The sequence below is a fragment of the Carcharodon carcharias genome, chromosome 11 (genome assembly GCF_017639515.1).
Source record: "Carcharodon carcharias isolate sCarCar2 chromosome 11, sCarCar2.pri, whole genome shotgun sequence".
Classification (NCBI taxonomy): domain Eukaryota; kingdom Metazoa; phylum Chordata; class Chondrichthyes; order Lamniformes; family Lamnidae; genus Carcharodon; species Carcharodon carcharias.
In genome coordinates, this window is record NC_054477.1 from 144,681,696 (window position 1) to 144,708,418 (window position 26,723).

Sequence of the window (26,723 nt, forward strand, 5' to 3'; positions counted from 1 at the left end):
ACGTTGGACAATCTCCTTGCTAAAGATGGCCATGGAGCAGTCACTGGTGGAGGTGCTCACAGCCCCTTACAATGTCATCATCCTGGTTTGAGCCAGTCTCCCCCATAGTTCAAGCTAACAGTGCAGCCTTGCAGTGAGGGTTAGGAGAATGCCTGTGCCTGAGCTGAGAGCACAGTATGCAGTCCAATACATAAAGCTGCCGCCAGGTGGAGTGGGGTGGGGTTTTGGGCAGCCATGTAGCACACTAATCTCTGGCTATCCAAGTGGTGTCCAGCACTCTCTGGGATGCGTTAAGGCGCCTTCAGACTGAACCAAGAGAGGTTCTTAGTGCACCCAAGCTAATTCACGCTTCTCTCTCTTTCATCCTGTAGGAGGGCAACATCAGGATCATGGGCCTGGTGAACTAGCTGTATGCCTGTTGGCCTAAAGAGCATGAAGACAACAGAGGAGATTGTGACTGCGACTTCTGTCTGCCCAGAGGCAGGAGCAGCAGCCTCAGGAGGAAGGGTGACTGGGGCCCTGCACACGCTGCCCAAGAACCACAATGAGACATTGCAGGCTGACACCTAGTGACACACAGGGTCTATAGACACCACCTTTCATTCCTGCAGATGAGAGAACCAATGTTGCCGGAGACTGTTTGAGGAACTGATCGGTCACCTCTGTCAGCTACTGCAGGATTTGGCGTCACAGGGATATGGGAGGGCATCCACTGCCAGTGGCTGTGAAAGTGACTGTGGTGCGCAATTTCTACACCAGTGGCTCCTTTCAGGTCTCCACAGGTGACCTCTGTGAGATCTCAAGTCTCCCCCCACAAATGCATCCATGAGATCAAGGATGCCACCTTTGTGAGGGCACACAACTTTGTGCATCTCGCCTGGGACCAGGTCAGCCAGGGTACAAAAGCAATTGGATTCACCCAGATCCCAGTTTTCCCACAGGTGCAGGGTGCCATCGACTGCACTCATTGCTCTCAGATCTCCGTCGCAACACACGGTGGACTACATCAACCTCAAGGGGTTCCATTCGCTGAATGTGCAGCTTGTGTGCAACCACCACAAATGCATCCTGCAGGTTTGTGCATGGATTCCAGGGAGCATACACGGTGCTTACCTCAGTTGGTCGCAGATCCCTAGAGTCTTCTAAGGGCCACAGAATCTGTAGGGATGTCTCCTCAGGGATAAGGGCTACCCGCAGAGGCCATGGCTGATGACAAGCACACGGTGGCCTCAGACTGCAGCAGAGCGACAGTATAATAATCCTCAAGCTGCAGCTCACAACTTGATGGAGCAAACCATCGGGATGCTGAAGATGAGTTTCCCATGCCTGGACTGGTCTGGTAGAGCCCTGCAATACAGTCCGCACGGGGTGTCACGCATCATCGTCTGCTGCGCCCTTTATAGCCTGGCGATGCAACGGGGAGAGGAGCTGGCTGAGTGGGAGATGGTGGAACTGGAGGCCTCCTCCAATGAGGAGGGCACTGATGGGAATGAGGGTGAGGAGGTCTTCGGAGGTGATGACGGGGATGAGGCCCTCACACTGGCTAGACAAGGCAGGTGTACTTGGTAGGCCCTCATTGCTGCTAGATTTGTGGAGGATGATGACGACATGCAATGAGTGACCCCATTGATCCTCACACTGCATCTGTGAATGTTTGACTCCACTGGCAGCACGAATACACTGTGAGAATGCTCCTGTGATGGAGATGCAGTGGAGGCCCTAATATTTGCTCAATCGCAGAAGGATGCTGCCAACATGCGGTGAGGACACTCCATAGATCTTCACACAGCCTCTGAGAATATCTGACTCCTGTCTGGCCGAAGGGGGATCGCTTGCGCTCTGTGATCAGTGTCATATCATAGAGATGTAGCCATAAACTTTAGAAGCATCTGATCCTCTTTCCACCTTTAGCACCTCAGCCATCAGGAGCTGGAGCACAGCATCACTGGTCACAAATGCTAAAGAGATAGGAGCCAGCTCCACCTAAAGGTGCTGCAAGCACACAGAGAGAATAATGGAACTCTGTGGCGCCTGCCCACAACATTCTGGCAGCAATGCCAAGCACTGTCGAGGGGCAGGCATCCCTAATGTGTCCAGGGATTAAGAGGCTGGACCATCACTGTGGTCTGAAGGCTGCACTAAACACAGGGAAGAGGCCTGGGACTGAGGCACCTGTCTTTATCTTATGCAGAAAGGTTTCACATCTGAGTAACACAAACACTGCTCATCAGAACAAGGAGCCATAGGCAGGGAGACATTCTTGAGAGTTTATTGACAATAGTGAACAGGATGTACAAGTGATTAACACCTGCGCCCAGGCGGTGCAACTAATTCTTCCGAACTTTCCTAACCCTGCCGCTACGTCTTGGTGCTCTCCGGACATCCAGAGCAGTGGTGGATGCCGCCTGCTGACGGTGATGCCCTGTGATGACCTTGCCGGGCTAAGACCTGGAGGGCTTCGGCTGCTTTCGGTGTCCTGCTGTGTGGCAGTGGCACCCTCCTCGGCCTACGGAGCTGGAGCTGATGATGTGACAGGAACAGGTTGGTCAGGTGGGCCGGACACCTTCGGTGGGCCTGGAATGTGCACTTTTTGATCCTCCTCCATATGGGAGCCTGGGGCCCCTGATTGGCTCCTTAAGGGAAGGGGTAGCTGGAGTGAGATAGAGCTGCCCTACACCCTCTCGCATACACACTGTTGGAGGCCACATATGACATCAGCGATGGAGTTGAGCAGTGCAGGAGTGAAGTCCTGGACCAACGTTTCCTTGGCGGCTGCCATCCTACCAATTTGACCTCGGTGCATTGGCATTCCAGCACTATTACCTCAATGTGAAAGTGGATGGACTTCTCCATCTTGCCTTGCAATGTGAGGAGTGCAGTGGACATCCCTTCCTGATGTTCCCAAGCTTGCCTTTGCAGCTCCAGCAACTGTAACATAATCGAGTCCAGAGGCTCATCATCTGACTTGGACTCAGCATGTTTCTGGCCTCCAGCAGTCCTCTGAGTGCTGGACGCCAGGGAGGTCCCTGCTGTGGATCAGAAAGTGCGAAGTTCTCACCAGGTTGTGATCCCGGGGCTACTCTAAAGCTAGGTCCCACTGAGATATGTGTCTCTGCGCTGATGGAGGGTGTGGGTGAGCACTGTGATGGGACTTCAGGGGGGGTGCCTTCAGATTCCACCTCAGAGGTTTCTCCAGGTCTTGATTGGAGGCCCTGGGTCATGGACTCTGTCGGCTGTTTGGCAGATGTGCCTGCGAAAGCAAGGGGAGATAATTAGTGTATGGCAGTGGCCTGTGAAACAGAACACATCATTCATGGAATGTTTCTCTGATGGATATTGCATTGCTGGATCCTCACTTGGTAGAGCAGCACCGATCTTACTGTCAACACAGGACAGGTCGAGATTGTCGCTGGCCAGCTGGATGGTTCTGTTTTCAAAAAACGAGAGGATCTTGACTTCAGGCATTCTGCCACTGGTTAGAGACCTCTCCTCCTTGTTGTGTGCCAGCTTGTCCTGCATGAATAGAGATGGAGAAAATGTAAGCAGGACATCTGCTAGGCCAGATGATAAATGTGCCTGGACTGTGTGGGTAGCGAGTGGTCCCATGGACGGGATGAGGACAATGAAGGTGTGTGAGAGAGAGTGCATGGTGATGTCCCTTTCACTAGCAGTGAGTGAGGGCCCTGTGGATGTGTGATGGGTTTAAGAGTGTGATGAGAAGAGTGATTTACCTTGGTGGAATGAAGGACATTATTCATCCTCTTGTGGCACTGGGTGGCTGTCCTCTTTTACAGGGCGTTGGCGCTAACCACTGCTGCCACCACCTCCCAAGCCAATTTGGTGATGATCCTGTCCATCCTGCGTCCAAAGCCGGAAGAGTGGACATCACGACGGGCCTCCATTGTGTCCAATAGCTGCTCGAGGAATGTGTCATTGGCCCTGTGGGCTCCAGTCTTTTTGCCTTTTGGGGCCTTGTTTTCCATGCAGCAGCCCTGGGCTGGAAGCACTAGGAGGTGTGCATGCCACTGCACTTTTAAATCTGGTGCCTGGCATGATGAAGCGGCCAGGTGATGGCAATTGAGAGGTCGCCCACCATCAACACCATGTTTCCCGGAAATGCATAATTAATGCGGCGGGTAAAACATCATTTTACCGATGCACTTACATGGTAAATCTGGAACAATTTCGCCGAAAGACGTGGGCTACTTGTCTCACGTGGATTTGACATGGTGATCGCATGTCATGATCCCAGTATCGGAAAACAGTACATTTTCCCACCACAATTCCCTGAAAATGAATATCTAGGTAGATGGAGACAAAAAAACTTGCAAACTTTATTGCTCAGTTTATTAAATAGGGGCACAATGCACAAGTATAAACAATCTTGTGACCAATTGCAGAAAGCACAATTAACCAATAGAGAGTATATATAAATTCACTGCGACAATGCCAGTGGGCAGAAACTGCGTTTATGAAGAAAAATTTGAAATAAGAGGTATTTTGATACCGTTGCAGCAAATGATAAGGATGTTTAATAGCAGTTATGATGGATCCTCATGGAGTAAAATGGAAAAGGCTATTTCCTCTCCCTTTGTGGTCATCAGTTTTAAGTCGTCTTGGGTAGAGTGAGGGAGGTGGTTCTGTTTGTTTATACAGGGGGTTGTTGAAGCCTGGAATAATTGCCATAGAGAGTGGCGGGGGCAAGGGCCTTTCAATCTTTGAACTGTCCAATATTTAAGCTGAGGAAGGTACAAGGCTACAGGGAGAGAGGAAAACAGGTGGATTAGTTTTGGACTATCCTGATAACGGACTGTCTCAGATGCAATGGGGTAAATTATCTTTTGGATGAAACTTTAAATCAATGCCCCATCTGATCTCGCAGGTGAATGTAGCAGATCTCAGGTCGAAGAAGAACAGGGGAGTTACCCTTGGCCTCTTAGCTAATATTAATCCCTTAATCAGCATCACAAAAACAGCTCACCTGATCCTTTTCACGATGCTGGGAGCTTGCTGTATACAAATTGGCTGCTGCATTTCTTATATTACAACAGCGACTAGACTTCAAAATATATTTTGTTGATTGTCAAGCTCTTAGGAAGTCTTGAGGTGTGAAAGTTGCTTTATGAATTCAAGTCTCAAGGTTCCAACTTTGATAGGGCACAAACTGGACAGTAATGGATCAATCTCCCATTATACAACCCCAAACGCCCACCCACAATACGTTCAATAGAAAAAAATCTAAGTGGGGTATACAAAAGATGACAATTCTGCCATTACCCATTTCACATCCCTTTTGAGTACCCCAACACCCCCCCCCATCACAAATGCTCACCTGCTGTGCTGTCAACCTGCAAATATTTACTTGTCATCAAATCCGAACCAAAATTTTAACAAAGTATTAATCAAGTGCAAAGACAAATGCTTAGATGCTGAAGATGTATCCCAATTGATGACCATGCAGGAGGGAACTTTAACCTGACCTGCCCAGCAAGAAGCTGTCAGGATCAGACTGGGCTCCTGTTTTAAACCCCTAAACAATTTCATGTACCGTTGGCTTCAATGGAATGGAGCCAAGTTTAGTGTGAAATTGGCAACTAGTGTAAGGTGTTAACCAGAATAACTGGTCTGAATTGTACTGGCCATCGGGTAGGGGGAATAGAGGCAGGGTACAGGAGGGGCAGGTTAAATAATGGAGAACTACATCAAGAAACTCCTTTGTGCATTCCCGCCACCAGAGAAGTTTCCCAGTGGGAGCAAAGGGGTGGTGGGGGGTGGTGGGATTGTCCTGTGTGCGGATCAGGTGCCCACTCCTTGGAGGCAGACAGCAATTTGCATAATTAAGGCCTCTAAAGGCAATTAAACTGGGCCGCTGGCATTTTGCCCCTGCTGCTAGGGGTGGCTGCCAACTTTATGGAGGCAGCCCCCCTGTGTCAACCTGGGAGGTGATCAGAGAAAGAGGCTCCATGACCCAAATAGGGGCCTTGGGCAGGAAAGCAGCCCCACGGTCCCAACAAGCCCACAAAAGGGATTCCTCTAGGATTTGTGGGACATTCTGCCCTTGGCCATCCAGAATTTTAAATAATACTTGCCTCAGCAATGTCTCTTATCTGCCTCAGCAACATCCACCTATCCTGAAGGGGCTGCTGAGGCTTCAGAGCTGTCAGCCCTCTGACTGGGCCCTCAGGAGCCCATCCATCTTCCCTACTTGGGTTCATAATTTGGTCCTGACGTCTGGGTCCCAAGACCCATGGTAAAATTCAGCCCAATATTGCTTTGACTAAATCTTACACATGGTCACAAAATCATCCATAAGTTAGAATGTAAAGTGTACTCTTGAGAAGCTCTTTTATGGTTTAAAAAGAAAAGTTATGATTTACAATTATAATAAAAGAATGGCTGGAGTTTACTCAAACTAGTGAGTTAATTTGTTTATTTTATGGATATATGGCTCCTGTTAGAACTGCAAATAAACCTTTAAATAAAATTCAGGAACATCACATGCTGATGATAATCATTAAATGTTATTTCACAATTGTGCAATAAACCTTTGGCTTTTTACAGATGAGAAGTAATAATTCTGCCTGGAGTGTAAGCATCAAACCAGTCACATAGAATAAATTAGAAACTATTATCAGAACCCTGTACTTTAAATGACTACAAATCAATAGCATAAGCTATTATGCTCATTTCACATTGGATCAGACCTTTTCTTGACTTGTAGTCTCAGACTTCAAATCAACTGGTGAGCAAAGCGTAATAAATTCAATAACAACAGGAACATAGGAAGTGCTCGACCACAAAAGACCAAGGGCCATCTAATTCATCCCCTACCATCTGAATAGTCGCATGATGCAACAATGATGCAGTTGTTGATTAATCATGGTGCTACAGACCAGTGGGGTTTAATTTAACCAGCCCTGCTTTCTCCTCTCACCACCCGTCCATAGAGAGGAAGGAGTTTTGATTTTGATTCCCCTCCTTTTTAAGCAGTGGCCTGTTTCCCTACCCCTCAGTTTTAGTGTGATCCAATTTCTATTAATAACCCAACAGCAAACTCAAGACAAGATAAACTCAGAGGGGTAGTTTATTCGCACGCACTCAAACACAAGAGGAGGGGTACAGCATAGCCTCCTTTTCTCACTCATACAATAAAAGGAGGGGGGCATAAAGAAAGAATGGTTTACAGGGCAAAGACCACAGAATAAAGAATTTTTGTTTCATGTGAGTCCAGAGTCAAATTCCAATGGTGTATTCCTTCACAGGGATCAGCAGGTTGAAGCCCAATGCTGGGTAATTCACTATTCCAGTTAACATGACTCCATGATGGAATAGGCACATGGAGATGAATTAGCCTTGTAGGCATTGGTACAGAAGTTCAGAAGCCCCAGCAGAAACAGTATAGATGGGGCCAGGCATTTAAACACGGGCAGAGCTCTGGTTCTGAGCTGCTGCTTGCTAGATGGAAGATGACAGACTAATTGACAGGACAGTAAGACAGTGTAACTGGGTCTCCCAGCTAGGAGGATCATGTGACATGACTCCCACCTCTCCACCTTGGCTTGACAGAGTGTGTATATTCCTTTGTCGGGATTCTTGAAATTGTTAATGTTCAACCATTAAGAATTTGAAACGAAAGGTGCAGGGTCCTTTCTCCTAGCAGACTTGCCCTCTTCATAAGCCAGGGCTGGCCAACATAATGTAGATAGCCTTTGTACAATTCCCTTTGAAATTGGTTTCTATAGCTCACACAGAGTCATTAGCGTTTCTTCAAAGATAATGAGGTTTCAGCTCTCTAACTGCCAGAAAGTTAATTTTGTTTGAAAGTCACAGCCAGCCATGGCTTCAGTCATTTTAAAGTCTTTGTCCAGTTTTGAAAATTTTATAATTTAGCCATGCAGATAGACATATATTGCATAAAAATTTACTGGAAGGTTTTAGCTCTGTTACAATAGTATTCAGGCTTTAGCTGAACATATATATTGACAATGCAATTAGAAACAAGAAGTGGAGATGATACAAAAGCAAAATACTGCAGATGCTAGAAATATGAAATAAAAACAGAGGGCAGAAAATACTTAGGTCAGTTGGCATCTGTGGAAAGAGAAACAGTGTAAATGTTTCAAGCCGATGTTAAAATCATCAAGTAAAACCCGTAGAATGATAAAAATCCATGTTATGAAATATCTGCAGAAGCATTCTAGCTTTACTAGTTCATGTGCTCCTATTTGAAAGTATACCCAGGAGGGATTGTTATATATTTATATTAAATTCTAAAATCAGCTTGGATAAGGCGAGGCTTAGGTTGGTTTTACAAGTTTCATTTCACTAGAACAAAACAAAAGCAACTGTAATAATTATTCTTATCCTTAGATAATGGTAGTTAGGCCAAAAAAGGGACCATAGCTGGGTAATTACATGAATAAACAGTCACATCACAAAGCCAAATTAAGTTTTTTTATTTAACCTTCCTTATTTGAAATGCTTGTTGTAATACCGAAGTTATTTAGTTTGTGGAAATACAATAGGAGTTGCCTAAGTGAATCATCTTATTATTCAATAGATTGATAAGGAACTAAAATGGTGAGATTAGATAGCCAATATTATCAATAGGCCTTATGAACAACTCTGGGCATAAATAACTGATTACAGGCAAACACGAACAATGAGACTTTTGACTTAAAGTTGGCTTGAAGGCCGGAGATGGTACATTTCAAGAGAGTTGTGGGACTGATCATAGGAACAGAACAGGAACAATGAGAAAATCAGTTCTAAAGATGTTGTAAAAGTCTGGTTGATCAAGGACAGAAGCTATGTGTAAGGCCATGGAAGTGCAAGATAACTTAAGTGTAGACTTTTACTCCATGTTTTTAATTAAGAACTTGGTACAAAGGGAAACTTTTGTAGGACAGTGAGACCTCGTCAATAATAATATAACCCAGGGTCACTCCTGAAAAAGGGTATATAGTAAATTGTTTTTGAAAGGCCTTAGCGCAGTGAGCGATGGATAGAAATTCCTAAGGATGTTGGATCTGTGCTGACTTCAGTCCAACACTCTTGGCTTGTTTATGGAGACTTAAGGCGGAATTTTATGGTATCTCTTGCCAGTGGCATCTTCCGTTCCTGCCAAAGTCAATGGAGTTTTGAACGGCCCACCACATTTTTCGGCCCTGCCCCCACTCCGATGGGGGCCTTAAAATTCCACCTTTAGAGAAGAAGTAAGGCATCAAGAAAAGAAGGAAGAAAGTGAAGAGCTGTTCATGGGTGCCATTGTAACAAATATTGGCTCTGCCTTTCCAAATTTCATGTTGAATAGTGAATAAATGTCTGAATTTGTTGTTTCAGGCCTATCCCCTAATTAACCTAACTCACAGTTACACTCTTGTTAAGGTAAAAGTAAGACACAGATTTTAAAAGAAGATGACGCTGGAACTGAAAAACCGATAGGACCCAGACAAAGAAACAATCCAATACAAAGTGAGTTTCCTTAACTTAAGTTCTTTGTATTCAGCAGCTTGAGGCGTAGATGCTGAAAGCTTTTAAAACTTCTTAGATCTTAAACATGCCTACCCTAACACACAGCCTTCACTCCTTTATACATATTTTCCCTTTGAATGCAAATTCCCGTTGTTTCACTATGTCTTTGAACTTTACCTTTGTAATAATACAAATTTTTCATAGTGCTAATATTACCAGTAATCCTTGGGAAAAATAAACACTTTCTGAACTTCACCTGGCTAGGTGACACATTACACTCCCTCTTTTGAAAACAATATAGGCTGATTTATTTAAAAATGCAAATATTCCCTTGACACCTTACATTCTAAATTTCCCTCATGTTTACCTACTTAACATTTCAAACTTAGCTTCTCCTAATACATCAAAGCCTTCAGACCATCTGCCTTTAATCCAATTAAGTCTCACACATATACACAGATACCACTATTTTACAATAAATTCCAATAACATCTTTATATCTTCCTGATAGGCCTGAAACAACAAATTCAGATATTTAATCACTATTCAACATGAAATTTGGGGAGACAGAACCAATATTTGTTACAATGCAAGTGAATGGTAAACCATTAAAAATGGAAGTAGACATGAGAGCTTCCACCACTGTAATAAGAGAACACACTTTCAGATAATTAAATAAATGTGACTAACAATTAAATCTGGAACAAACATCTGCCAAGTTGAAAACATACCTTTTACTTGAACTTCTTCACCTGTGTATCACCAGAGTAACTGTTCTTTATAGAAACCAATCAGCATATCTACTAGTGATGGTATTGAAAGGCAGAGGACCAAGCCTTCTAGGGTGAAGTTGGTTAAGGGAAATCAACCTTGATTGGCCAGTGGGATTTCAAAAGGAAACTGGGAGAGTTCCTGCCTTGAAAAAGGAACAAGACAACGTATTTCAGTAAGAGCCTGGAGAGCTCAAGGACCACAACATGATGAAGGAGGATTGTGTAAGGATTCAAGAACCTGTAGAAATGAAGACTATGTTAAACAATGATGTAGAAGAACAAACAGAAGAAACTCAAGGAGACCCTGATGAATGACAGAGTTCAAGGCGAAGTGAGTAACCTTCGCAAAGAAGAAGGGAAAACCTGTTAAAAGACCTTCATACACAACTAGATTCTCTCAGGTAAAAGTTTGTGCCTCTGGAAAAGTACAAAGAGAAGCAGGAAGAATTTGATATCTCTCTGAACAAACTGAAGAACCAGTTGGCAGAGAAGATGCAGCAATGCTCAAGTTTCCAGGAGGAAGCCAACAGATACAAGGAAAAGGCAGAAGAGCTGAAGAATCAGCTAAATGAAGCTAAAGAGGCTTGGGAAGTAAAAGTCGTAGAACTTTCCAAGAGGCAGCAGAAAATGAAGTTTTGGGTGACTCAGCTGCTGAACTAAGACAAGATGAGTTTGCATCTGAGAGAAGTCTGGCCGACAGTGATGTCAAAATGAAGGCCGAGACTAAATACTGTGGTAAAATAAAAAAGCACATAGAAAGAAGATGTAGAATTACTGATGAGGTGCTATCTTCAGACAAGATTGAGCCTAAAACTTCCCAATTTGGAGACAAAGGTGGTGAAAAGTCAAGGGAACCAAAAAGCAATACATGATTTGTATAGTTATGAGAGACAATTTACTGTTGGAGGAGCAGTATATGTAAAGAATTTTGGTGGAGGACCAGATTACCTGATAAAATAACTTCAGTGACTGGACCATTGTCATACCACGTGGAAGTGGAGGGCCAGATCACCCGTAAGCATGTGGATCATTTAAGAAACAGATAGATACCACAACAAGATATTATTTTACCTGTAACAATGACTGAACCATTGGTTCCTGTTGAAGATACTCAATCGAGGACAGACATGCCTGATTTCTCTTGTATTGGAAGGCATTGAACTGCAAGTGCCTAATGAGGTACCTGAGGCTAATGCGATTCCAGAGAATGTGTTTCCTTCAAAATAATCAGAAGTCGAGGAGTTGCGATGTTCCACATGGATCAGGAAACCACCTGAAAAACTGAATTTGTAATTTCATGACCTTTGTAAATATTTTAATGTCATGAGATAAATATCCTTGTAAATACAAAATGTATAGAAAAGTTAAAGGGGGTGGAATGTAGTAGTTAGAGCTTCTGGAAATGTTGAACTGTAACTTTAAGAATAATCCTGTGATGTAAGATCACATGATCTGTGTAAAGCAATATGTTAGCAGCAGTGGAAACCTCTACAGAGAGAGTATTTCTTTAGTTATAGAGTTTAATGAACGTGTGTAGTTGCTACTGCTGTCTTGTAAATAAAGTCAAATGTTTCCACTATGAAAAGTTTGTCTGATGATCAACTCTATAACACTATGCCTTTAAAATTGCAATACTTAGCCCTTAAAAAATGTTGAGTGCTGCATTTTGGCGAGCAATTGGGGACTGAGTGCAATATTTTTAAAATGCCAATGGCAGCTACAGAGCCTTGCAGAGCTGCTGTCCGTACCCAAGTTGCTGATCAGCAGACAGTGAATAAGCAACCCAAGTCCTGACCCCCCTCCCAAGCAGCAATCATAATGAAAACACTGGTAAATGCTTTTCAATTTAAAGTGCTGCCTGAATAAGTTAAATAAATATTTTCTGAGATGTCTCTGACTTGTACAAGTAGAAAACCCATTCCCCAAGGACTTAATAGACTCTGCCAAATCCCAATACATTAGAGAACTCTTGCAAGAACACGACGGGTTCAATTTAACTGAGGATTCATTGCCTCCCACAATAAAATCACAATAGTTAGAATGTTTGACTACAAACTGAAAAGAAACATTAAAAGATATTAATTGGAACTGAGCATGAATGATTGAATCATTCTCTGCTTTGAACATAATTTTATCAAAGAGGATAGTTATAACAGTCAAAAAAAGACAACATCAGCCACAATGTGTGTGCTTATATATCACTTTTCATAACCAGACATCTTAAAGCACTTCACAGCCAATGAAGTACTTTTAAAGTAAAGTCACTGTTGTAATGTAGGAAATGTAGCAGCCAATTTGCACACAGCAAACTCCCACAAACAGCAATGTAGTAATGACCAGATAATCTGACTTCTGTGACATTGGTTGATGGATCAATATGGGCCAGGACACCAGGAGATAACTTCCCTGCCCTTCTTCGAAATAATGCCATGGGTTCTTTTACATTCACCCAAGCAGGCAGATGGGACCTGAGTTTAATGTGTCACCCAAAAGATGGCACCTCCAAAAGCACAGCATTCCGGCAGTACTGCAATGGGAGTGTCAGCCTGTTTTTTAAATTATTCTCATGGCCTGGAGAAGGACTTGAACTCCAAACCTAGTATCTCAGCGCTACCAACTGAGCTACAGCTGACACTTGTGAATCTTAAACTACACTTCCACATATTTTCCAAAGTGCAAATGGCATTTTTTTCCTTAGCTCTCAGAAAACCACAGCCATTTATAAAGTTTATCAATGAAGTGATTCATGAGAACAATGGTTTCCTAACCCTTCAAATTAAATTCATCATTCACAGTTTGATGCATACTTTGGGTATACATGTTGGTCAATTGCTTACCAGCAGGTTGCATCTAAGTGTGGAATGCTTACATACTAATATACAATAAGCATCAATCTGTCTGCAAAACAGCGAAAAAAAACCACACTACTGCTATCACTGTTTAAAATGTCTGCATAGATTGCCACAACTAAGCTTTATTCAGCAGCCTCAGTAGGGATTGTTCATTTAATAAAGACTCTGTTGCTCTGGGAATAATTTGCTTTAATAAATGCATGTGCAATTGGCTTTATTTGAGTGTCTGCCTGATCAGGCTATAATTTGACTAATACTATATGATTTGAAAGATGTAAGTCTTAAAGATCAAAATTTCTTGCCTTTGATTGCTATGGAGCCTTTTGCAACTAGTGTAATTTTTGCTTTAAGACTATAATTTTGCAGTTATTGAACACAATGTTTAGTTGCTCTCAATTCACACCCTTACAAATCGGTAACTTTTTATCATTCATTTAAAAGCATAGGTTTAGCCTCATTCAGCATTACAAATTTACTTAAGATGCTCCTAATTGGATTATAAATTGGATTATAGATGTGAATTAAAATATTTCTAATTTCAAGTAGATTAACTTTCTTTAATTTATACACTCAATTAAGCGTATCTTACATAAAAACCAGTTGCTTACACAATTGGAGGTATAGGGAACCTTTATCCGTTTAATCACATGCTAATCATAGAAGTTTTGTGAGTTTTTAGGGGTGTTTAGACTTTAATTCCGTGAGTCTTTACTCACTTATTATTAATTTGTCCTTTTGAGACTTTGACCATTCAGGCAACAAGAGATAATCTTGTGGCATAATTTCAGGAAATGCTTAAATAACAAAAAGTAATACTTAAAGTTAGGCAGTGACTCTCTCCTTCCCACCATTCCTCCCCCCACCCACCCACCCTCAATCGCTGCATATCATGGTCACAATCCAGGTCAATGGGAAGCCATGAATAATCGGGGTGGATGCAAGAGCCTCAGCCATAGTGGTGGGAGCGCAGACATTTAAACCCGAAATGAAGGTACCCAGCTACTAAATCAGGAGCGGACAACTGCCAAATTGAAGACATACACTGGAGAATCTATTCACATCAAAATCTCACCACAGTACCTGTGTCTTATAGGCAACAGACAGCCCAGCTGCCTTTGATAATAGTGAAAGGAGAAGGACCCAATCTCCTGGGCTGAGACTGGTTACAGAAAATCAAGCTTGACTGGTCTGAAATATTTCACTTGAATACAGGTGTATTTCCTGAACTGCTAAGGAAATCACAGAATTGTCACAGTGCCGAAGGAGGCTATTTGGTCCATCGTGTCTGCACCGGCTCTCTGAGCATTTTAACTTTGTGCCAATCTCCTGCCTTTTCCCCATAACCCTGCACATTGTTTAAATTGAAATAATCATACAATGCCCTCTTGAATGGTGAAAAAGTTTTTTCTCACCTCACATTTACTTCTTTTGCAAAACACTTTAAAACTGTGCTCTCTGGTCCTTGACCTGTTTACGAATGGGAACAGGTTCTCACTATCCACTCTGTCCAGACCCCTCATAGTTTTGAAAACTTTTATCAAGTCTCTTAGCCTTCTTCTCTCCAAGGAAAACAGTCCCAACTTCTCCAATCTTTCCTCTTAACTGAAGTGTCTCATCCCTGGAACCATTCTTGAAAACTTCTTCTGCACTCTCTCCAATGAGTTCACATCCCTCCTATAGTTTGGCGTCCGGAACTGTACATAATAATCAGGCTGAGGTCTAACCAGTATCTTGTATAAGTTCATCAAAACCTCTCTGCTCTTATACTCTATGCCTCTAGTAATGAAGCGTAGAATACTGTATGCTTTATAAAAAGCTCTCGCTACCTGTCATGTCACCTTTAATGACTTTTGTACATATACATCCAGGTCTCTCTGCTCCTGCACATCTTTTATTATAGCATCCTTTATTTTATACTGCCTCTCTATGCTCTTTGTACCAAAGTGCATCACCTCGCACTTCTCTGCATTGAACTTCATCTGCCACCTATCTGCCCACTCCACCAATGTGTCCGAGCTCTTTTTAAGTTCTACACTGTCCTCCTCACAGTTTACAGTTCTCTCAAGTTGTGTGTCATCCGCAAACTTTGAAATTGTCCCCCTCACACCAAGATCTAGATCATTTATATATATATATCAGAAAAAGCAAGGGTCCCTGGGGAACTCCACTATAAACCTTCTTCCAGCCCAAAAAGTACCTATTAACCATTACTCTTGGCTTCCTCTTGCTCAGCCAATTTTGTATCCACATTGCTACTGTCCCTTTATTCAATGACCTATAGCTTTCCTCACAAGTCTGTTGTATGACACTGTACCAAACGCCTTTTGGAAGTCCATATACACCACATTAACAGCCTTGCCCTCATTAACCATCTGTGTTACCTCTTCAAAAAACTCCAACAAGTTAGTTAGATACAATTTTCCTTTAACAAATCCATGCTGAATCTTCCAAAAAATTCTCCTCTAAAGACAGCCCTATTTTTAGATAGTTTTACCAGTCAACCTTTGATTCCAATTTATTCGGCCCAGATCCATTCTTACCTCATTGAAGTCAGCTTTCCACCAGTTAATTATTCTTACTCTGGACTACTCCTTGTTCTTCACCATCGCCAACATAAACCTTATGATATAATGATCACTGCTCCTAAATGTTCCCCTACTGACATTTGATCCACTTGGCCTATCTCAATCCCAAGAGCCAGCTCTAGCAGTGCTTCCTTTTTCATTGGACTGGACACATACTGCTGTGGAAAATTCTCCTGAACACACTCCAGGAACTCTTGCCCTTCATACTAATACTATCCCAGCCTATATTCAGGTAACTAAAGTCCATTATAACTGCTCTATAATTCTTGAACCTCTCCAATTTTTTTGCAAATTTATTCCTCTACATGTTTCCCACTGGTTGGTGGCCTATAGGCAATGTAATTGCACCTTTTGTGTTAATTAGCTCTAGCCAAACAAATTCTGTCCTTGGCCCCTCTGGGATATTCTCTCTCTCTCCAGCACTGCAATGTTATCCTTAATCAATACTGCCATCACTCCCCCTTTCCTGAACACCTTGTAGCCAGGAATATTTAATACCCAGTCCTACCCTTCCTTTGGCCAGATCTCTGTTACAGCCACAACATCATGGAGAGAATTTTCCGGTCTGTTAGCAGGGGCAGGGCCTGCTCGCCGACACCTAAAATGAAGTGCAGTGACGCCAGGCGGGTGTCATGACATCACCGCGCATCATTTAGGCTTTCAGTGTGGCGGGCACACAGCTGAGCCGGCTGCGCGCGCGCTGAACTGTTAAAGGCCGATTAAGGCCTGTTAAAAACTAATTGGTATAATTAAATGAGCTGCTCGTCCAACCTTAAGGTTGACAGGCAGGCGAAGAGCCCCGGTGGCCTACACATTTTTCATGGAACCTCATCCATGGATAGGATGAGGTTTCATGAAGTGTTTGAAAATTCAATGAAAATGATCTCAAGAATTAATTGACATGTCCCAGCTCATGTGACATTGTCACATGTGGGGACATATTTTAAAAGTTTTAAAATACTTTGTTCAAATGTTTAAAAAGTTAAACAAATCTTCCTGAGGCACCTCTGTGATTTCAGTGTTCTTTCGTGGGCATGCCCGGACTCAGGGAATCACCATCCGTCCGCACAGGGAGTGCTCAGCGCTTCCGGGTGAGCATCACGCTGGGCAGGCCTTAATTGGCCCACCCATGTAAAATGGCAGCATGGACCTGTTCAGGGGCAACAATCAGGTTCGCACTCGCTCCCACCCACCTCTGCACAACCCCCCAACGGGGGGAAAATTCAGCCCCACATTTCCACATGCTTTCTGCACCTGTAATTTACCAATCTTATTTACTGCACTCTATGCATTTACATACATCCACAATAACCTTTTTTTAGACATTTATTATTTTCTCTCATACTCTGAGCCCAGCTGACAACTTACTATTTCCTCTTAGTCCTCTCCTATCTGAGTTTGGAACTATTCTCTTTTCTAGCATTGCCTCATATTATAACTTTATGCTCCTTATTCTTCTTTTCTACTTCTATATACTGGTGCTCTTCCCCCTATAAATTTAGTTTAAACTCTCCCCAACGAAACTCGTGAACCTCCCCACGAGGACATTGGTCCCAGCCCTGTTGAGGTGCAGCTGTCCCTTTCAAATAGGTGCTTTCTACTCCAGAACAGGTCCCAATGCCCCAAGAACCTGAAGCCCTCTTGAAGCACCATGCGTCAAACCTCACACTGACTCTCGCTTTCTTCCTATTTATGTTCTTGCTCGCGCATGGCACAGAGCAATCCAGAGAAGTCTGATTTTTTAAACTTCCTCCCTCGCTCCTGAAAAGGGAGGTGCCAAACCTTTTGTCACAAATTTGCAACTGATCAGAAATCCCTCAGCACAAACTGTTAAGCAATGTGATAAAATTCATAGTCTACAAAACAGAATATAAATGATGCTAAAGATCCAATTATCATTGTAGTTATTTGATTTTTTTCTGAACTTTGAAGATTTTCAAGCTAAGCCATCATTTAAAATATATAACTAAGCATGGTATGTGCCAATTGAGGGAAGACAGGAAGAATTAAAAGTACAGAGAAATGCTACTTCAAAACCGTTTGGTCTGAATGGGGTTACAATGAGCATGGATACCACTAAAACCAACAGGATAACCAAGCTACAAACCCACAATTACAGACAGTTCAATAAATTAACAAATTGCACAGTTACTCCATATACAAGAGCAATATATTTGTAAAGGAAATACATGATAACATTGAAACATAAAAACAAAGTCAGCACAGTCACAAATCAACTTTTACCAATGACAAATTAATACAAAAATAAATATACAAATATAAAAATACAAAAATATACCACATTTCGGTGCACTATGTTAAAGGTATCATGTATCAAGAGTTTGGCAAAGGGCAATTAACTCAAAACATCAATTATCTTTTCTCTTTACAGTTGCTGAATGACGTACAGTATTGCATATTTTTAACATATTCTGTTTTTGTTTCTTTTTGAAGTAGGCGCATAAGTTTATGGATTAACAATGCACACCCTCAAACAAACGTCTGTCCATTTTCTCAGAGGGTTGAGTCAAGAAATAAATAAGTTTAAGCAGAGAGGATCTTCAAAATCCTCAACACATTAAGGTTGTTGCACTTTTTAAGGAAAACCTTTGTGGTTACCAACTGCTTGTTGTGTACCTGGAGTTGTGAATCTCTAAACTCCATTGACTTGTCTTTTAATTGCATGAAGATACAGGCCACAAAGGAGCATGTCCCAAGGGTTGAGACAGCTCGGAACAGGGCTGCAGTAACTCAGACCCATGTTGGGCTCCCTGAAGTTCTCAACCCAACATCTAATAGTTCAGATACAGTAAAACTCAAAGATCACCGAGTGAATGATTCCATCCTTAGCTGGATGTTACTGAACCACCCAGGCTGGGTGAAAGCCAGAGTAGGCCACAGCCTAGGCCCTGGACTCGCATACGAGTTGCTATCAGTAACCCACCACTCCATTCAGTCAGCACAGAAGGAGCCGATTATCAGCAAGACTGGGCCGACACTATAACAGTTACATACTTGGAGAACATGATATCCCTCGCTACCTCCGCTGGGTATTTTCACACTCTGAGCCGCCCATTGCCAGCTGGACTTGGGATTCTACAACAATGTCTTTTGGGATGAATTAAGGAAATTAGAAGACACTTGCAAGCAAAAATATATCAGGCAACACCACATTTCTTAAAGGCCAGACCTGTGCCTTATGCTTTGAAGGAGAAGGTGGATGCAAAGCTATGCTGGTTAGAAAAGCTGGGCATCATCCAACCTATCCGATTCTCAGAATGGGCAGCACTTAGTGGTTAAGCCTGATCAAACCATACACATTTGTGGGGACACTAAATTGAACGTAAGCAAGGAAGCCAAACTAGATAAATAACCGATTCCAAGGATAGATGACTTATATGCAGAGCTAGCTGGAGGAAAATCCTATCCAAAATTGGTTATCAGCCATGCCTACCAACAATTAGAGCTGTGATAGCACATCTGGAGAATATGTGACTAGTAACACACACAAGGGTCTTTATCAGTATACTCATCTACCATTTGAATTGTTTGCATGCACAAAGGACAATGGAGAATGTTTGCAAGGAATTATCCAAGTGGTAGTATATCTGGATGATGTTCTAATCACAGTGTCAATCAACCGAGACCGACGCTTGGCCAACCCGGAGGAGGTACTAAAAAGGTTCATGGAAACTGGCGTATGATTGAAGGAGGAAAAATACACATTTCAAGCACCAGAGAAGTTACTTACCTGGGTCACAGGGTGGATGCCATGGGTTTGCATCCAGTAGAAGAGAAAGTTCAGGCAATGAAAGACGCACCATCGCCATAACTGATCTCAAGTCCTTCCTGGGAATGATGAACTACTATAGCCACTTCTCGCCAAACTTATCAACTGTGTTGGCACTATTGTACTTGTTAAAAAGAATCATCGTTGGTCATGGAATACACAACAGGAAGAAAGTAAATAAACTGTTGCATCTGTCATGTTTATTGGTACGCTATGACCCATCAAAAGAGTTGGTATTAACATGTGAAGCTTTTCCTTATGCTGTAGGAGCCATATTATTACACAGAATGAAAAATTGGTCAAAAAAACCCATTGGCTATGTCACAAGAACCCTCTCCAGATCTGAGAAGGGTTATTCCCAACTAGAAAAGTAAGATTTAGTGGTTGTATTCAGAGTGAAGAAATGTCACCAGTGCCTACATGGACAACATTTTACCATTGTGTTGGACCATAAACCAGTAATAGGTTTACTCAGTAAGGATAAGGTCATTCCGCCAATAGCATCAGCAAGAATACAATGTTGGGCTTTGACATTATCTGCACTTTATATATCTTTATGTACTGTTCTGGCTTATATATCACAAATGCGGATGCACTCAGTTGTCTCCCCTTACCAAATAGTATTGTGCATGCTCCAGTGCCACAAGAGGTTGTGCTAGTACTGAATTTCTTGGACTCTTCACCTGTGTGTGTGAAGCAAGTTAGAAATTAGACTAACAGAGAGCCAATTTTGTCGAATGTCAGAGGCCTTGTTTTTCGAGTGTTGTCAAGTTCGCCTGGATCTGTAGAGATGAGACCATTCCATGCCAGAAAAATAGAGTTATGTTGTCAAGATGGAATCTTGTTGTGGGGATCAAGAGCTGTTGTCCCTTTGCAAGGAAGAAAATCACTCTTGACAGATCTTTATGGTGCACATCCAGGCATATCAAAGATATCGAAGCTATGTCTGATGGCCAGGCATTGACAGTGACATTGAAAGCATAGTTAAGCACTGCCTCCATTGTCAGCCACAACAGAATTTGCCTGTTTCAGCTCCACTGCATCCTTGGGAGTAGCTTGGTCGACCCTGGGTTAGACTATGTATTATGTAGGACTATTCTTATGTAGGACTATTCTTAGGTATCATGTTTTTGTTGATCATAGATGCACATTCTAAATGGATGGATGTATGCAAACTCAAATCACCAACATCGAGAGTAACTATTGAGAAGCTGTGTCATTGTTTTGGCATACATGGCCTACTGAAAATCATCATTTCTGATAATGGTACAGTCTTTACCAGTACAGAATTTCGGGACTTCATAGATTTAAATGGAATCAGACATTAAAACAGACCCTCACCATCTCTCATGAAATGATTTAGTTGAGAGAGCTGTGCAAACTTTCAAATCTGGAATGAAGAGGTTATCAGATGATACTCTAGAAATTCAAACTTTCCCATTTTCTAATCAGTTATCATTGGACGCCTCATTCAGCTACAGGTTCAACACCATCTGAATTATTTATGAAACAATACCTATGTTCATGGTTAAGTCTGGTGTTTCCAAACTTAGAAGGGAAGGTAGGAAGAAATCAGAATAAACAAAAATTGGATCTCAATATTCAGAGCAAAACTCACACGGTGTAGGAAACACGGTATTCATGCAAAATTTTAGAAGTGGACCTTGTTGGGTTCCTGGAACTATTGGCTCAGAGATTGGTCCCTTATCCTTCCAGGTAGAAGAGGCAGACTGAATTGTTCAAAAACATGTGGGCCATACTCATGATAGAGAGACATTCCAACACCTATTCTGCCTGTGATTAAAGTCGAACCATCAATTCCTGAGGTGACAGATTGACCTAGAATAGGCATGCCTGGTGTTTCTGTAGAGCTTCCTAACTCAGAACTGCCACTTTCTAATGATGCACTTCATGCTGCAAATCCAGATCATGTTGATCCTGTGGAGAAACCTCAAGTTCAAACCGCCCTATTCGAACAAGGAGAGCACCTCAGAGACTTAATCTTTCATCACTTGAAGTTGTGTATATGCATATGTTGATGGATATTCAAATGTTCTCAGTAAACAGGAACTATAAAAAACTAAAGGTGGGAGGAAATGTCTCCTGCTGTCTATCGGGGTCATGTGATGTTCTTTGAAGCTCCGGCCAATGAACTCTAAGCGCGGGTAATCCGGCGGGTGGGGGTGTGGGGGGCGGGTGGTGGGCTTCCCGATGAGATTCCTGATTGAGCATGTAGCATCTGAAAAGCTGCAATACAAGTTCTGTTCCTTGTTGAAACCCTTCCGCTCCTTCAAGTCATTACAGTGGGAGGCTAAAATTTGGGCACATAGTTTAAGGGTAAGAGGCCTCTCTTTTAAGACAGAGGTGAGGAGATTTCTTTTTCTCAGAGGGTCATAAGTAGTGGAGGCTGGGTCTTTAAATTTATTCAAGGCCAAGTTAGACCGATTTTTGATAAGGGAGTCAAGGGCTATAGGGAAGCAGGCAGGAAAGTGGAACTGAGACCATTACTAGATTAGCCACGATCTTATTGAATGTGGTGCAGGCTCGAAGAACAAAAAGGCCTACTCCTGCTTCTAAGTCCGATACTCTTATGAGTCTGTCTGAGGGAAGGGAAGGCATCTGGTGTTGGATTCTGATCAGGTCCAGCGGAATGGGGGGAAGTTTAGGGGTGGCGGGGGCTGGAGGTGGGGGGGGGGGGTGGGGTGGTGGTAGGAATGTTGATATTGGGTGGACCAAGAGTGATGGGAAAGTTGGTGGGTGACAGGGAGAGTGTAAAAGGTTGTGGACCGAGTCTAGAAGGTGACGTGCACCATTTTTCATTTTTGGCCTTGACCACGCAGTTAGACAGTCAGTGAGATCTCTCAAAGTGGGAGGAGGGTTTTTTCAGGTGGGTGGAGTTCAAGGTTAACACAAGTGGCCGACTAAAGGGACACCCTAATAATTATGAGGCAATTGCTTCTCAACGATGATAGGTTGTGTCCTCCTCTCTATGGTGAAGCCTACATTGCAGTAGGTTTATTCCTGACACATGGGTCTCATAACATTGAGATCCCAGCAAGGTGTGGAGCTATTTGCCATCGGTTGAAGTCAGAGGCACGAATGAAGGGAGGAAGCGAGGTGGATGCATCTAGGGAGCACGGCTGATAGACAGCAGCCAACTCACGTCTCGAAACCTCAATCCTCTCGGACAAGTAGTCATGGCCGACAAGGGATCATATGGTTAGCCTTTTCATGCTGCTAAGGCAAAGATCTCTCTATAAAGTTTTAAGGATAGTGGATGCAAGTGGATAAGGGCCAGAGGGAGGCTTCTTGCACATGGCGCTCATCACCCTGGTCAAAAAACAATGTCTGCATGTGCAGTCATGTATGGATGGGAGGAACACCCATCGCTGGCCCTCAAGGAAAGGGAAAGGGTGGGGTGGGGATGGCTTGTCCAGGTGGAGGCCAGGTGAAGGGCTTAGCACTGGCTTTCTGGCTTTCTGGCTTTCTGGATGAAGGGAAACCTGTAATCTACGTCCTCACTAAATGTATCATTTCAATTTGTTCACAGATCCACTGAGTTGATGCAGGCTGCAGGCAACCCTACCTACAGATGAAGGAAAAAGAGGGCCCATCACAGGTTGGCACAGGGTCATGAGGAGCAAGGGCTTTAGCAGCAAAAGGCAGCTGGACCTCTAGAAGGTCAAGATGCTGGTGCACACGGTCCACTGAAATGGCAAGCATTGGTGCCATCATGGGTATATCGCAGGCAGTGCTCCTATCTAGAAATGAATGAAAGGCAATGCCGGAGGCACTTTCATGTGTCCTGGGATGTGGTTACTCAAACCTTCCAGCTTCTACAGTACAAGCTGAGCCAAAAGCTCTCTGGAGGAGTGATGCAGAGCTCCTGGCCTGCAATGGGTGAATGGCTGTCCGGGTGCCCTTGGACCCCATGAGGCAATGGCGGGACTGGCAACATCCTGCCTGCCCCGCTATGAGATTTTCTGAACTCCTCATAATTAATGAGCTGAACAGCGGAAAATTGAGCGTGTTCAGCCGTCCCACCAGAGGGAATTCCCAGAGGGAATTACACCGACTTTCCCACCTGCCTCCGGACTTAAGTGTCCAAAACAGAAGATTCCATACGTAACATCGACACAAAGTATGTATAAACCCAACACACAAAGTATTTTAAAGCTGGTAGCATGATACACATAAAATATGGTAACATACAGTCAATTGATGTAATAAGAGAAAAATAACTAAATAGCTACAAGAACTTAATTCTTAAACTTAGAGCCAAAGGAATACATGAGACTTGATATATAACTTGAAAGAAAGTGACTGCTTCTTTTAAAGGCACTGCAAGTTTAAAGACTAAACTAATTTAGAGCAAAGGACTGAAGGCTTGAAACATCACAGCTGTTCTCTTTGCAGGTCTTTGAGTCTTAGGTAACAAGAACAATATAGATAAGTATTAATTGCTATGGAGTGTAACAGTTCCAGACTCATGCTTATTCAAACAAGACTGACTTCACAGTAATAGCCTGCAATTAAACCATGCAAGCATAGCTTTGTACAGGCCTTGTGCCATGTGGTACATTTCACTTGTCAAGTAACTCTTTCGAGTACAAACACGTTTCCATCTGTTTCAGATGAAGTTACATCGTTTCATAGTTTGCCATTGTGAGATTTGAACTCTTGATCTTGGGGTTACAAACCCAGTACCATAACCACTTGGCTATTTAGGCCAAGCAAAGCCTACTGCACCTGGTTTTCCCAGGCGGTCTCCCATCCAAGTAGTAACCAAGCCTGAGTCTGCTTAGCTTCCAAGATCAGACGAGATTGGGCGTTTTCAGACTAGTATGGCTGTAGGCTCACTTGTCAAGTAAGGTGCAACCACAGGCAAAGGGACAATTACGTAGTAATAGTGTCCTACATTGATTACAAATCAAGTGGAAAACATATTAGGTTACCTGATTAATGTACTTCAATTAATTGATTGTTACTCACAACTAAACTAATAAACTAATTGTTGAACATGAACTCTCCTACAGTTAATCCAGTAGGAGCAGTGTGTTTTTAATGGTTAATGCAATCCATTTGTGAATGTTCCCCATGAAGAAAAAGGGGGCCCAAGGAACTCGTATTCCTATTGGCTAGAATGCTCATTCATGCCATGTTTTGGATTGGACTGCGCTGGTTTGTTTGTTGATGCTAACATTTATTTGGGTGTTGCAGGTGGATTTGGGTATTTGTGTCAAATAAATATCTGAGAGCAGGCCCCAGGCTGCCTATTACATCAAAACCAAATTATTGTAGGTGCTGGAAATCTGAAACAAAAACAAAATGCTGGAAATAGTCAGTAGCTCTGGCAGCATCTGAGGAGGGGAAAAGATCAAGTTTACTCTTCAGATCAATGAGCTGGAAAAAAGCTAGAGATGTAACGGGTTTTAAATAAGCACAGAGGGAGGTAAAAGAGAAGGAGGGGGAAAGAACAAAAAAGGGAAGGTCAGTGTTAAGGTGAAAGGCAGGAGAGATCATTTAACAAAAGGGATGATGGTGCAAGGCAAAAGGAGATGGTAATGAAAGAAACTAAAGATCAGCCTAGAAGAGATGTAAATGGGAAAAAGTGGAATACCTTTTATTTGGGAGATATGAGTGGAGTCAAAGGAGAAGGCCTTCAAACATAAAGGTGCACTGGAAAATGGGTATGAGTCCTAGTAACACCTACCTATTTATAAGATATGCAGAATATCCTTTGCTCCAGTCCTACTGAGCTCTACTCCCTCTTTTCTTGGTGCGGTACATAAATGACACTATCAGTGCCATTTCCTGCTGTCAGCCCAAATTGAAAAATTTAATCAACTCTGCTTCCAATTTTCCAACCTTCCCTTGCCTCAACAGTCCATCTCCAACTCTTCCCTTCCTAAACTTCTCTGGCTCCATTTCTGGGGATAGGCTATTGGCTTATATCCATTATAAGCCTGATGGCTCCCAAAGCTACCTTGACTACTCTTCCACCCAGCCCATTTCCTATAAAGACTCTATTCTCCCAATTTTTCCATCTCCTTTACATCCATCTTGATAAGATCACCTTCCACATCAATGCTTCTGATAAACTAAGAGATTCCCCTCCACCATGGTTAACAGCACAATGTCCATTCCATTTCCCACATTCTGGCCTCACCTATTGTCCTCCCTCCCAGGACGATGATGGGGTTCTCTTTTGTTCCCACCTTCTATCCCACCAACTTTCACTTTCAATGGATCAGCCATCACCGTTAATTGCAACATATCCAAACACATCTTCCCCTTCCCTTCCGTTTCAGCATTTCAAAGGAATCATTCCTTCCGCAACACACTTGTACTCTCTCAACCAGCCCCCAACAACTCTACCCCTTCCCTTGGCCCTTTCACTCAAGTTCAACACCTGCCCTTTAAACTCTTCCCTTTCCACTGTCCAGTGCCCCAAATATTCCATCCAGGTAAAAAAAATGGTTTACTTGTACAATACTTCTAAACATTGGCCATGGCACGAGGAGGACTCCCTTGTTCTTCTTCAAAATGGAGTCTTCTACATCCAGCTGAGAGGGTCTCTGTTCAACAAATCATCTGATTGACAGCACATCCAACTGTGTAGCACTCTCTCAATACTGCACTTGCATGTCAGGCTGGGTTAGGTGCTCAAATCTCTGGAGTGACACTTGAACCCACAACTTTCTGACTCAGAGCCATGGTTGGATGTCCTCTCTTCCTTCGATTGACTTCAATAGGCAGATAAATTAGGTGGAGTATTTAATGATGGCTAACTCTATTAACTATTTTACACCATTTCTCAGTTAACTTTACCTCCAGAATGCTGAATCCGCTCCAAGCTTCCACGGGCCTTTCATTTCAATTCTCCACTTTGTTCTCACACTGACATCTCTGTCCTTGGCCTGCTGCACTGTTCCAGTGATACTCAATGTCAGCTCATCTTCCGATTAGGCACTTGACAGCCTTCCAGTATTGATTTCAAAAATTTCAGGCCATAAATTACACCCCCTCTCCTCCCCCAGCCTCTGTGCCAACTTCCCCCACCCCTGCCCACCACCCTCCACCCCCCCAGCCCCACCACCCTCTGTATTTTGTTTCCTTTTCTTTGTATGTTTCAGTTGTTCCCTTATTTTTGCTTTCAGGCATCAACACACCTGATCTAGGCACATCCTATATTTCTTTTCTTGGCCCATTCCATTCCCTTTGGCCCTATAAGACTAAATCTTCTGTT

At 43.0% G+C, this 26,723-nt stretch overlaps 1 non-coding gene across 1 annotated transcript; it reads right to left on the minus strand.

Annotated features, from left to right (window-relative positions):
* Positions 1 to 24,211: 24,211 nt before the first annotated feature.
* LOC121284516 lies at positions 24,212 to 24,330 on the minus strand. Its single transcript, XR_005944491.1, has one exon. It is a non-coding gene; the product is annotated as a 5S ribosomal RNA (ribosomal RNA).
* Between the last annotated feature and the right edge of the window lie 2,393 nt (positions 24,331 to 26,723).